This window comes from Amblyraja radiata, chromosome 9 (genome assembly GCF_010909765.2).
Source record: "Amblyraja radiata isolate CabotCenter1 chromosome 9, sAmbRad1.1.pri, whole genome shotgun sequence".
Taxonomy (NCBI): domain Eukaryota; kingdom Metazoa; phylum Chordata; class Chondrichthyes; order Rajiformes; family Rajidae; genus Amblyraja; species Amblyraja radiata.
Genome location: NC_045964.1, coordinates 53,620,745 through 53,633,299, shown reverse-complemented (window position 1 = coordinate 53,633,299; position 12,555 = coordinate 53,620,745). Strand labels below are relative to the sequence as shown.

The window sequence follows — 12,555 nt, the reverse complement described above, 5'->3', positions numbered from 1 at the left end:
TACATGTACAAAATTGTTATGTTCAAAGGCGACCCATGAACAATGCGATGCTGACACATTGAAACAGAATTTAACCTGAGAGTCACTTTGTCATGAGGTATGGGGGATACGGCTTCGGTTGGCTCACTCTTGAGGAATTGACGGCATCCATTTTCTCCAGGGCTGGTTCTCCTCCAGGTGGTATTCTCCTAGATTGTTGCCACTGTGTTAGCATCTCCTGCTTCTGTTGTGTTGGGCATTACCCCCAAAACTGACCCCTCACCTTCTTGTGATCTGTCCCTAATGACCCCAGCTGAACTATTCCTTGATCCCATACCACCTCCACTGACATAGGCCTGTTTCCCCAGGTGTGATCCTCTACCATGGCCGAACCCTCTCTCCCCTCGCAATGCTCTTTCTCTCATGATCCACTCTTCCATTGACATTCTCTGCAAGCTTCACAATCCACCAAGCAAAGGGTGTTCCGTTTATATTAATTGGAGCCTGGTGCACATGCATCATGACCATGGGGTGCCACTTAAATACACCGTGATACAAATGTTTACTCTTTGTAGTTTAGAAGAGCTAAAGTGAATGTATTATTGATTTTTGGTGGAATTGCTTAAGATAACTGCTCCATGTCAATACATCACATTGAATCATATCACCTTCAGCAAAGTAACATGCCATAACATTTGCTGTACCTTTGTCAATAACAGTTCCATATTGATGTAGAGCAATGGATGTAAAGTTATGAATATCTTCCTACTCTTATCCCATATTCTTTCGATATGTTTCTTCTCAATTCTGCATGAAACTGTCTCTTCATTTCTGTGACTGACTGCTTCAATGGTGGCTTGTGCTAATGTGTTCAGTTATTGCTCTGTTAGGCATCCCTCTATACAGCGTCATTATATTAACATGGGCCTTAATTTATATGGCAATCATTTACATGATTATTCAAAAACATTTTTTAATATATTCCTAAATATCACACTCTAATTGCGATCCCTTTTGAATTTAGGCCCAATATCACTAACATTCTTGCTTCTCTTTCACCAACAGCACGACAGTCTGTCGTGGTTACTAAGGGAGTGCTTTTTAGAGACTAACTAATGATGTATAAATGAATTGCTACTAGCTGGATGTAGGGTTACCATTATGTCCTGGGGTGGTTATTAGATTGAATTGACATCTTGTTGGGAGCTGAATAAGAACCTAAAGGGAAAGAATTTGCAAGATTGCGGTAAGATGTTGTGGACCATCTGGATTGCTCCTACTTGGAGCTGGTACAGACTCGGTGGATGAAATGATCTCCTTCTGTGCAGCAGCAACTCTGTGATTATGTGATTCTGTAAATTACTATCAGTCATCTGATAAAGTATTTATTGTAGGCAAGCATCAACTGTGCAATATTTGATTATAACGTTTTCATACGCTCCTGCTCCTTTTACCATTTGCTGTGTTGCACAAACCATGAAATTATAGAAAATGGCATTATTATTATTATTATAGCTTCTGGCAAGTTTCATACATAGATAAAGCATTTGTTTTTATTTTGAGTATAGAAACATAGAAACATAGAAAATAGGTGCAGGAGTAGGCCATTCAGCCCTTCGAGCCTGCACCGTCATTCAATATGATCATGGCTGATCATCAAACTCAGTATCCTGTACCTGCCTTCTCTCCATACCCCCTGATCCCTTTAGCCACAAGAGCCACAAAGGTATGAAAAAAAAATGCAGCTTTTAAAAAATTCAGCGAATAAAAACTGAATATCAAGCAGATTCCCATTTCGGAACAAAATTATCATAGGTACAAGCTATATTTTATGGAACAAATATATTAAAAAAACCCCATCTTGTCTCGTTAGTGGCTGTACAGCTACAGAGATTAAAGTATGCATGTACAGGAATGGAAACGTCAGTGATTATTGATGTTCGGTAATCTGTGAAAGTAACGAGCTTGAAGTAAATCACTGGTTTATCGAGTCTCTCTGGGATACCTAAAACACATTTCTCACAATGAATTTGCAGTAGTTATTGTTGTTCCTGGGAGAGCACCAATGCTATTTCAGCAAATAACCAGGTCTCACAAAGGATTAAGATGGTACCCTATATTTTATGAATCCGGCAAAAAGATTCTACATGTTACACAGGCTTGGTTTGCTTTCCTGGTCTTCTGCAACGGGTCTGCCTTCACTCCTCCTCCCACTCAAATATTCAATATCTTCTAAATTCAAGTGGATAAATCCAGCATGGAGGGTTAAAGAGCATTGCCTTACACTTTCAAATTATTCCCACTATCCACAGGGGGAGTGGGCTACACTTGAAGTTGAACAGTGAGGCATCTCTTGGTAGCACAGATGGTCGCAATAATTTTGTTTGGTCATTAATGATTTACTAATCTTTGCTCTGGCAAGCACTATGGGATGGGCGCATCTCTTTACAATCCACGTTATATCCAATTAAATATAATTCCATGTCATTGCAAATTCTACAAGCTACCATGCCTGCTACCAGGGTATTCATTTAGAAGATCTGATAATATACTTTGCATTTTATCTACTCTTCTTAATTCCCCCTCTTCTTTGACCAGTTTCACTTCGAATCTCACAATATAAAAAACAATCTTGTAGTTCTGGTTAAAGTGTACATCCATTCAACATTGAATATAGATTACAGATTATAGTATATCGTTTTTTATAGCAACGTGGGTTTTACATGAGGGCTAGCAATCTGTCACAGTGTACTTAAGGTCACAGAATGATGCCTGCAGCATAAATGCTGGCATTGACTAGTTGGGCTTAATGGCCTGATTCATTGCTGAATATTCTATGTTGTAAAGCATTTTTTATCTTTTGCTGAGATTATTCTCAACATTAAATACAATTCAAAAAACATACATCATACAATACCAATATTTCCGTGCTCTTGTCCTGAAACGTGTCGCATGCCAAGAATAATAAAGGGAGATATGTACTGCAGGAAGGAACTGCAGATGCTGGTTTAAACTGAAGGTAGCCACAAAATGCTGGAGTAACTCAGCGGGACGGACATAATCTCTGGGGAGAAGGAATGGGTGACGTTTCAGGTCTCGACCCGAAAGGTCACCCATTCCTTCTCTCCAGAGATGCTGCCTGTCCCGCTGAGTTACTCCAGCATTTTGTGTCTAATAAAGGGAGATATGTATGCTTAAGTTTAGAGCAGTGGTTCCCAACCTTTTTTTGGCCATGCCCCACCTAATCACCTCTAAAATCCTGATGCCTCCCCCCCCATATTTTAGCACGAGCAGACAAAGAAATAATTCTCAGAAAATGGAATTTACTCAAAATAACATCTGAAACATAAACTACATATGTTTACCTGATGCTCCCCTTAAAAATCAAATTGCCCCCCTGTGGGGCGTACGCCCCATGTTGGGAACCACTGGTTTAGAGAGTAGAAGAAGAAAAATGACTTCCATCTGAAATGGTAATACGGCCAAAATGTGTAATTTTTGGTTACAACCTATAAATGTCAATATATTGCTGATTCATCCAAAAAAACAACCTGAAAGAATTGGTCACATAATGTTATTGCTAGTAAGCTTTGCAATTCTTTAATAGTAATTCTTTGAAAGTTTACTTTTGATGCATTTATTTATTGGGAAGTGAACATCACTGACAAGGCTAATGTGCCTGTTCCACTTACGTAACTTTTTCGGCCACTGCCGGCACCCGCTATAGGTCGTTGCAGGTCGGCGAACATTTTCAAGATGTTGAAAATTCAGCGGCGACCAGAAAGACGCTACGACTCTTTGGGCGACTGAGGAGACTTATCACGACCACACAGGCGACACCCTGGCGACATGTCGCAGGGTGAAGCCTGTATAGTCGTGAGTAGTCGCCCAAAGAGTCGTACCTTGTTCTGTTCGCCGCTGGATTTTCAACATGTTGAAAATTTTCGGCAACCTGTAACGACCTGTGACAGGTGCCGGCAGTCGCCGAAAGAGTCGGGTAAGTGGGACAGGCTCTTAACATTTTCATCCGTCTCCAATTGCACAAGAGTTTGGTGTAGAGCCATCTTTGTTAATTGCTGTAGTACTCACAGAAGGTGTTGGTGTGACAGCTCCAGGGTTTTTAGTTGATGATATTTTCAAGTCATGATGTGTGATTCAAGAGGAATTTGCTCAGGATAATATTCCTGTTTGCCTGCTGCTCTAATGCTCTAATTTGATGATGGAAGTTGTGGGTTTGGGACGTGCTGTTGGAGTAGAGTGCAGGAATGAAATGCACCATGCTGGAATGTCTCAGTGGGTCAGGCAGCATCTCTGGAGAAAAGGAATAGGTGATATTTTGGGTCGAGACCCTTCAGCATATTTTGCTGATGGTACACAATGCACCCACAGTTCACCTATAATGATGAGAATAAATGTTTTTGGGGCAGTAGAAGGGTTGGAAAGCAATCAAGTTTGGCTTCAATGCTGCCAAGCTTCCTTGAGTGATTATGGAGTTACACACATCCAGGTAAGTGAAGAGTATCCCGTCACATTCCTGACATGTGGTTTGTTGATAGTGAAAGGCTTTGAAGTGTCAGCAGATGAGCTATTTGCTGCTGGTGGTCCAGCCTCTAATCCGGTTTGGGGATCACGGTATTTATATGGTTGGTCCATATGGACTCCTGGTTATTGCCGACCACCAGGATTTAGCAATGGGAATTCCATTAAATTCAAGGATAGACAGATAGTCTCTCTCTTGTTGGAGATGGTCATGACTTGGCATTTTTGTGGTGTAACTGTTAGCTGGCACGTCTCACCCTTTGTCCTAATGTTGTCTAATTCTTGCTGAATAGTGGTGTCAAGTGCTCTATTTGCAAGGAGCTGTAAATGGAAGTCAGTGTTGTGCAATCATTAGTAGACATCCCCATTTCTGGTTTAATGAAGAAAGAAAATTCATTAGTAAAGCAGTTAAAAATAACTGGACCTGGCATATTGTCTTGAGAAATTTCTGTATCCTTATCCCGGGGCTGGGATAATGGATCTCCAAAAATCACAACCTTCTTCATTTGTGTAAGGTCTGATAGATAGATAGATAGATATAATTTATTGCCACACAACCAGGGTTGGTGGAAATTTGGGTTGTCAGCAGCAGTACAATAATAAAGAACACACAATAAAACTGTAACACAAACATCCACCACAGCATTCATCACTGTGGTGGAAGGCACAAAAAGGCTCACCCGCTCCACAAAGAGAGTCCACGCTGCGCCCGCCGCTGAAGCCCCGGGCACGTCTCCGGGAAAGGCCGCGTCGATCCTTGATGTTAGGCCACGGAGGAGGCGACCTGGAAAAAGTCGCCTCTCCATGGTGGAGGCGACCGAAGCGGTTTCCCCCTTACCCCCCCACACCACCCCCCACACAAAACACACGAAGAAACACAAAATACACACTTTAAAACATACTAAAAAATAAAAAAAAGCTGGAAAAACTGACGCGCTGCTGACATGGCTGCACACAGAGGAGCGCCCCCTTTAATTTTACAATGATTTAAACAATGGTGGATTTTTCCCTTCATGCCCATTGACTTTAATGTTATCAGCATTCTTGATGCTATAGTCAATCAAATGCTGTTTTGCTATCAATATGTTGGAAGGATCTCTGACAAAGGTTCTTCAATCTGAAACAGGAATCCTGTTTCTCTTTCTTAACCTGGTTGGAAATATGGAATTTTTTCTTGACAGCCAAATCATCATCACTAATAATTGGGGCCCTTTTCTTTCTCTCTTTGCTTTTTGTCTGTTAACTGTTCTCAATTAAATGGTGAGGCTCTATAAGGTGCTGGTCAGGCTGCATTTGGAGTACTGTACTGGAGCTAATTTAGGCCGCATATCTGAGGAAGGATGTGTTGGCTCTGGAGAGGGGCCAGAGGAGGTTTCCAAGAATGATTCCAGAAATGGGTGGATTAGCATATGATGAGCATTTCACACCACTGGGCCTCTACTTGCTGGAGTTTAGAAGGTTGAGGGGGGCCTCATTGAAACTTACAGAATAATGAAAGGCATAGTTAGAGTGAATGTGGAAAGGATGTTTGGACTGGTGGGAGAGTCTTGAACCAGAGGTCATAGCCTCAGAATTAAAGGGCGCTCTTTTAGAAAGGAGTTGAGGAGGAACCTCTTTAGTCAGAGGGTAGTTCATCTTTGGAACTCATTGCCACTGAAGGCTGTGGAGGCCAAGTCAGTGGACATTTTTAAGGCAGAGATAGACAAATTCTTCATTAGAACGGGTGTCAAGGGTTATAGGGAGAAGGCAGGAAAATGAGATTTGGAGGCAGAGGTCAGCCATGACTGAACGGCGATGGTTCAAATGGCCTAATTGTACTCCTATAACTTGTGAACTTGTGGAGTACATTACCGACAAGTCTGAGCTCTAACTGGGGATGTCTACTAATGATTGTTGACCTTTATTGAACCTAATCTGAAGTCTACTGAAAATCTTAATGCAATAAAACTATGATAATCCGGACTCTCAAGGGCCTGTCCCACTTGGCGATTTTTTTGGCGACTGCCGGCACCATTGACTGACGTATCCGGTCACCGAAAAAGTCGCGTGATGCGGCGGTGATGCGGTGTAACGTGGAGTGATGACGTATTGACGCAACTTTCTTTTGTCGCCGTTGGATTTTGAAATGTTCAAAATCTTTAGGCGACCCTGATACGTCAGTCAATGACGCCGGCAGTCGCCGAAAAAATCGGCAAGTGGGACAGGCCCTTCAGAATTTTTGTGATGCTGGAACAGGCAGGTTTTCCGAAATCTTGGATATCACTTCTATAATAACAATCATAGACTGATTCTAAAAGACTGATCCTAATTCTGCATCATAATCTACTGAATCAAGATTGCTTCTCACAACTGCACTTATCTCATTTCTGATTGATTGAAATAATACCACATCCTTTATCTTTTTGCCAATCCTCTTCTTAAATGTCAATGGTCTTTGCTAACGGTTTAATCACCCGTCAGCCACATAATGGCAGTGAAATTATATCGACTTACTTATACTTGTACCATTAATTTACCTACCTAATTTTGAATGTTGTGTGCATTTAGACATTTATTATTTGCTGTCAAAATAACAGTAAGGCTAATTTACATGCAACTGGTGCAGCACACATGGGTGAGGGTAGTTATGTGATTAAATATGAGAATCTGCAAGCTACCATATGAATCTGAGATGGGCTTTCTGTTTGTGAAAACAGTATCTCGCTGTCTGGGGCCACATTAAAACACACTGAGCAGAATGATATTGTAGTACTTGCAACTGTAATATGCAGCTGGTCTGAAGAATGATATTTGAATTCAGTAGCTTTGAATTAAGTTTGGATGAGCTGTCAGGCGTGCTTTGAAAACAGTTAATTTCTAATTATTGCCAGCAATCCCCCCTGGTTCTAAATTTATATATCATATTCAAATCAATACTTATGAATATCAATATCTAGGGGTGAAAGATTGCAACCTTCACATAGTCTGCCCTGTTTCGACGAATGCAATCAACCCGTGTGCACAATCAAATAAGATGAAATAGAACAAGTTGTCCTACAACTTTAGGCTGTGCACGCCATACGCAAGAAGAAGATGAAGAAGATCAATATCTATTTTACTTTTTTTGCTCTCATCAATAAATCCTACATCTTTATCTTTATGCACTTGACTTTGACATCATCCACTCGAATTCACAATTCTTTCTCACATTTGGCACAGTTTATTTCCCAATTCTTCAATTTGATGGATTTCGGAGATAGATACTGACTTGCCCTGCCTAATCACATCCCAGACGCCTGACTTCCGACTCTGCCAAGGGTTTCCAGCTTGAGCTTTCAATAAATAAAGGTGATTCACATTAAAAAAAACAAGGCAAGTCTAACTTGCCCTAACTTACTTGGACAGAAAGGGTAGGTAAAAAAAATGGTGTAAAGAACAGCTACAAAACATGACACAAAGTGCTGGAGTAACTCAGTGGAACAGGCAGCATTACTGGATAGAAGGAATGGGTGACGACCTGAAACGTCACCCATTCCTTCTCTCCAGTAATGCTGCCTATCCCGCTGAGTTACCCCAGCAATTTGTGTCTATCTTCGGTTTAATCAAAGCATCTGCAGTTCCTTCCTACACGTTACAATGCATGCTCGCTTTTACCTTAATCTAGTAAGTAAGATGCTAAACAAATAAGAAAGTGATACTGGATCTAATAATAGGAAATAAATCAGAACAGATAAGAGGTAAACTTAAGGGGTTCTTTTGGCAAAAGTGATCATAATGTCTTTTTGATATAAAAGTGAGAAGGGCAAATATATGTCAAAGACGAATAAAAAAGTGCGTAAAAACTGACTATAAGGGGTTGAAAATAGATCCTGAGAAATAGATTCCCCCCAAAGAAAATAAAGTAGGCAGCTGTATTGGTTGGTAATGATATAGAATAGCAATTGAAATCATGGGATTTAACAGTGTTGAAATAATAAACAACATTAAATGAGACTATGCCTTTCACTAAACACAAAAGAAAAATTTCAAGCAGGAAAAAGTAAAATAAGTACAGAATTAGGGAACAATCTCAGGTTAAGGGGTTAGCCACTTGCAACTGGAAATAGGTAAAATCTCTTTACAAAGTAGATATTAAGGTGTTGGAACTTTCTGCTCCATAGAGGTGCAGGTGCTTTGACTAATTATGGAGGAGGTTATGGTTGAATTCTGGGCTATGAAGAGTGGAGGAGGATATAGGGATAAGGTGGTTATGGGGATAAGGTAAAGATAGCTGACATCTGATTGAACAGTGGAGATGCTTGAGGAGCCACAAGGTTTATTTCTGCTTCTGTTCTTGATGCATGGATGGCAAGAAGCTAAGAAGAATGACAACAACAATTAGAAAGGTAAAGTCCATGTAATTATAACATCAAGGATTTTAACAAATGAATTAGATAAAATGACGGACAAATTTATTATACAAATTACTAAGGGGCCATTACATCAGGAGAAGAGGTTGGAGGTTATATTACCAGATTTGAAGTTAACAGCCGAGAAATAAAAAATAAAATATAAAATTTGAATAGGTTAAAAGTACTGTCCAGTGTTGTAAATGATTCTATGGAAGACATAATAGAGATTTTACTACTAAATAATTCCATAACAATAATTGTAGTGCCAGCAGACACATCATCACATAATGTTCTTATTTGAAAAGGGAGGTTGAACATGTCCAGTTAACTAATGTCGGGTGTAGGAAAAATATATTATTGAAGGAGAAAATAGTAATTCATTGATATATTCAAATTTATTGATATATTCAAAAGGCCTGCCAAGGGTGGTACATAATTAATGGGGCAGTGTCAGGGGGCAAGATGCAAAATGGAGTGTACACCTGGTTTCAGAATGAAATCAGAGAGTGGAGTCATACGGCATAGAAATAGGCCCTTTTGGCTCACCAAATCCACAGTGACCACAAATCACCCATTTACATTACTCCTACATACATTTATGTGATTCTTCCCATATCCTCATAACTCACCCAAGATTCTACCACTTGCCTAGGAATAATTAACTGACCAACCAGCATGTCTTCAGAACGTGGGAGGAAACTGGAGCACTCAGGGGAAACCTATGTGGTCACAGAAAAAGTGTGCAAACTCCACACAGTGAGCTCTGAAGGTCAGGATTGAACTCAGGTTGCTGGAATTGTGAGGCAGCAACTTTACTAGTTGTGCCACTGTGTTACCTATTGGAGTAAAATTCAGAGTGGCTGAGGTAGAGAGTGAAATTCCATTTATGGAGTCAACTGTTTTTTATTAAGATTTATCGCAATGATTTAGAATTTGAAAACAAGAATAACATTTCCGAATTTGTGCATGATGTCAAATTGGGGAGGGTTGGGAAATAGCCAATGCGGAGAAAGGCTGCAACAAGTTAAAAGATAACTTGAGTTAGCCAAGTGAATCGGTACATAATTAGTAAATGGGTCCCAGTAGTGAGAGGATTACACTTTGACAAGAAAGGGATATTGTATTGTATTGTAAAAGGGATCTCAGAGAACATGTACACAAGTCACTGAAGGATGCAACTTTGGTAAAAAGATGCAAAATAATAAATCAAGGATTGAGTTTGCTTTTAGAGGAATCAGTTAAAAAAAATAGAGAAATTGTGCAAATGTATCAAATCCTGATGAGACTATATTTGGAGACTGCATTGAATTTTTGGTGACTTATTATAAAAAAAATCTATAAGTGATCATTACACAAATTGACGTCCTACATTTCAAAACTCAGTCCATAAAATAAATCCATCAACTGTAAATCCCCTTGGGACATCCTAAGGCTGTTAAACACATTTATTACAATGTAAGTGCATACATGAACCACTGTCAGTTTTACTGCTGTTAGCGATTCACAATCAATGGAATAACTACTAAAATAGCAACAATGATTCAAAAAACATTTCATTTTCTTCGGATCAATCTGGTTTATTGTTATTACCAAATGATCTGACGATTAGAGAAGGTTAAAAATAAAGCTTATTTTTGAGTTCTTGAGCAGATTGAATCAATACTAGCCCGCATACTGTTTCTTTATATAGACACAAAATGCTGGAGTAACTCAACGGGACAGGCAGCATCTCAGAAATGCTGCCTGTCCTGCTGAATTACTCCAGCATTTTGTGTCTAACTTTGATTTAAACCAGCATCTGCAGTTCTTTCCCACTGTTTCTTTAAATTGGATCTGGGTTTGTAGGCTATATTTTGCTCACTAAAAAGGAGTGCCCCATGCAATGGTATAACAGTAAAATGTTGCAGTTACCATATCCATTCTGATGGACACAAAGTGCTATTCAGACCTTTTCAGTTCATCCCACTCAAAACAACACCCATCGTCTTTCTCCAGAGACGCTGCCTGATCGGCGAGTTACTCAAGCACTTTGTGTCTATCTTCGGTATATACCAGCATCTGCAGTTCTTTTCAACACATCCATTCTGATGTTGGCTGATTACTGATAAAGGGGAAGATGCACATGGAAAAAAATCACTATTTGTAGTTCAGCAAAATATTTATTGCCACTTTTGCCTCCAGATTACATATCATAAAAAATATTTTTTGGACCATGCTAGACAGGAAAGTCAGCAGCTTTCTCAGAAGGTGGCTGGGACTGCCCAGGAGCCTTAGCAGCATCGCCCTTTACGGAAATACCACCAAGCTCCAGCTGCCCCTGAAGTCCCTGGGGAAGGAGTTCAAGGTGACTCGGGCCAGAGAGGTGATGCTGTACAGGGTCTCCAGCGACCCCAAGGTGGCTCAGGCAGGGGTGGAGGTGAAAACTGGGAGGAAGTGGAGAGCTGGCGAAGCCGTGCTGCAAGCAGAGTCCCGGATACGCCACAGAGTCCTGGTGGGAGCAGTGACTCGGGGAAGAGCAGGCCTGGGAATCTTCCCATCTCCCCAGTTTGACAAGGCCAAGGGGAAGGAGAGGCGCAGGCTGGTCCAGGAGGAAGTGAGGGCAATGGTGGAGGAGGAGAGGTGTTCCAGAGCAGTTGGATTGAGGCAGCAGGGAGCCTGGACAAGGTGGGAGCAGGCCATGGACCGAAAAGTCACATGGACTGAGCTCTGGCAGGCTGAACCACAGCGCATCAAGTTCCTGGTCCAGGCAGTGTATGATGTTCTGCCCAGCTCATCGAACCTCTTCATCTGGGGCAAAGCGGAATCTCCGGATTGCCTGCAATGCTCAGGCAAGGGGACGTTGGAACACATCCTGAGCTGTTGCCCAAAGGCTCTTGGGCAGGGCCGGTACACCTGGCGTCACGACCAGGTTCTTAAACCCATTGCAGAAGCCATCAGCATGGGAATCAGCAGCTGCAGACGAGAACGCCCCACCACCCAGATGATCACCTTCGTGAAGGCCGGAGTGCAGCTGCCAAGAACCACAGCAGCCAGGAATCTGTCAGGAATCCAGGCGACTGGCAGCTTTCTGTAGACCTGGTGAAACAGCTGAAGTTCCCACGGCACATTGCCATGACCATCCTGAGGCCAGATATCCTCCTGGTCTCAGAGGCGACCAAAAACATCGTCTTGTTGGAACTGACAGTGCCGTGGGAGGACCGTCTGGAGGAGGCCCACGAGAGGAAGATGGCCAAGTATGAAGAGCTGGTCATAGACTGCTGTAAGCAGGGCTGGAAGGCAAGGTGTATGCCCATCGAGGTTGGCTGCAGAGGTTTTTCAGGGCGATCGCTCTACAAAGCCTTGAGTGCACTGGGTATCAACGGAGTGGCGAGGAGAAGGGCCATCTAGAACACCACAGAGGCAGCGGAGAAGGCCTCGAGATGGCTCTGGATCAGGAGAGAAGGTCCATGGGGAGGAGCAAATGCCACCTGAACACGTCGTGGTCTGATCAACCACGGCTGGGTCGCCTGGGCGAGGGTGTCTGATGTTGAAAGACCCGAAACACCCAATGACCCCAGGTTAAATCACTGATGATGTGTTCAGGAGCATCTATCGATGTATTTGTATCAAAAACCAGGTTGTCATTACTGACAAAAACCTTGGTCAAATTTTGTAAACCCAGCGATGC

At 41.7% G+C, this 12,555-nt stretch overlaps 1 protein-coding gene across 1 annotated transcript in view; it reads left to right on the top strand.

Moving 5' to 3' along the window:
• The window catches only part of kcnh5 (potassium voltage-gated channel subfamily H member 5), a 177,070-nt gene that overhangs the window by 32,907 nt on the left and 131,608 nt on the right, over positions 1–12,555 (top strand). The gene's annotated exons all lie outside the window — the stretch shown is intronic.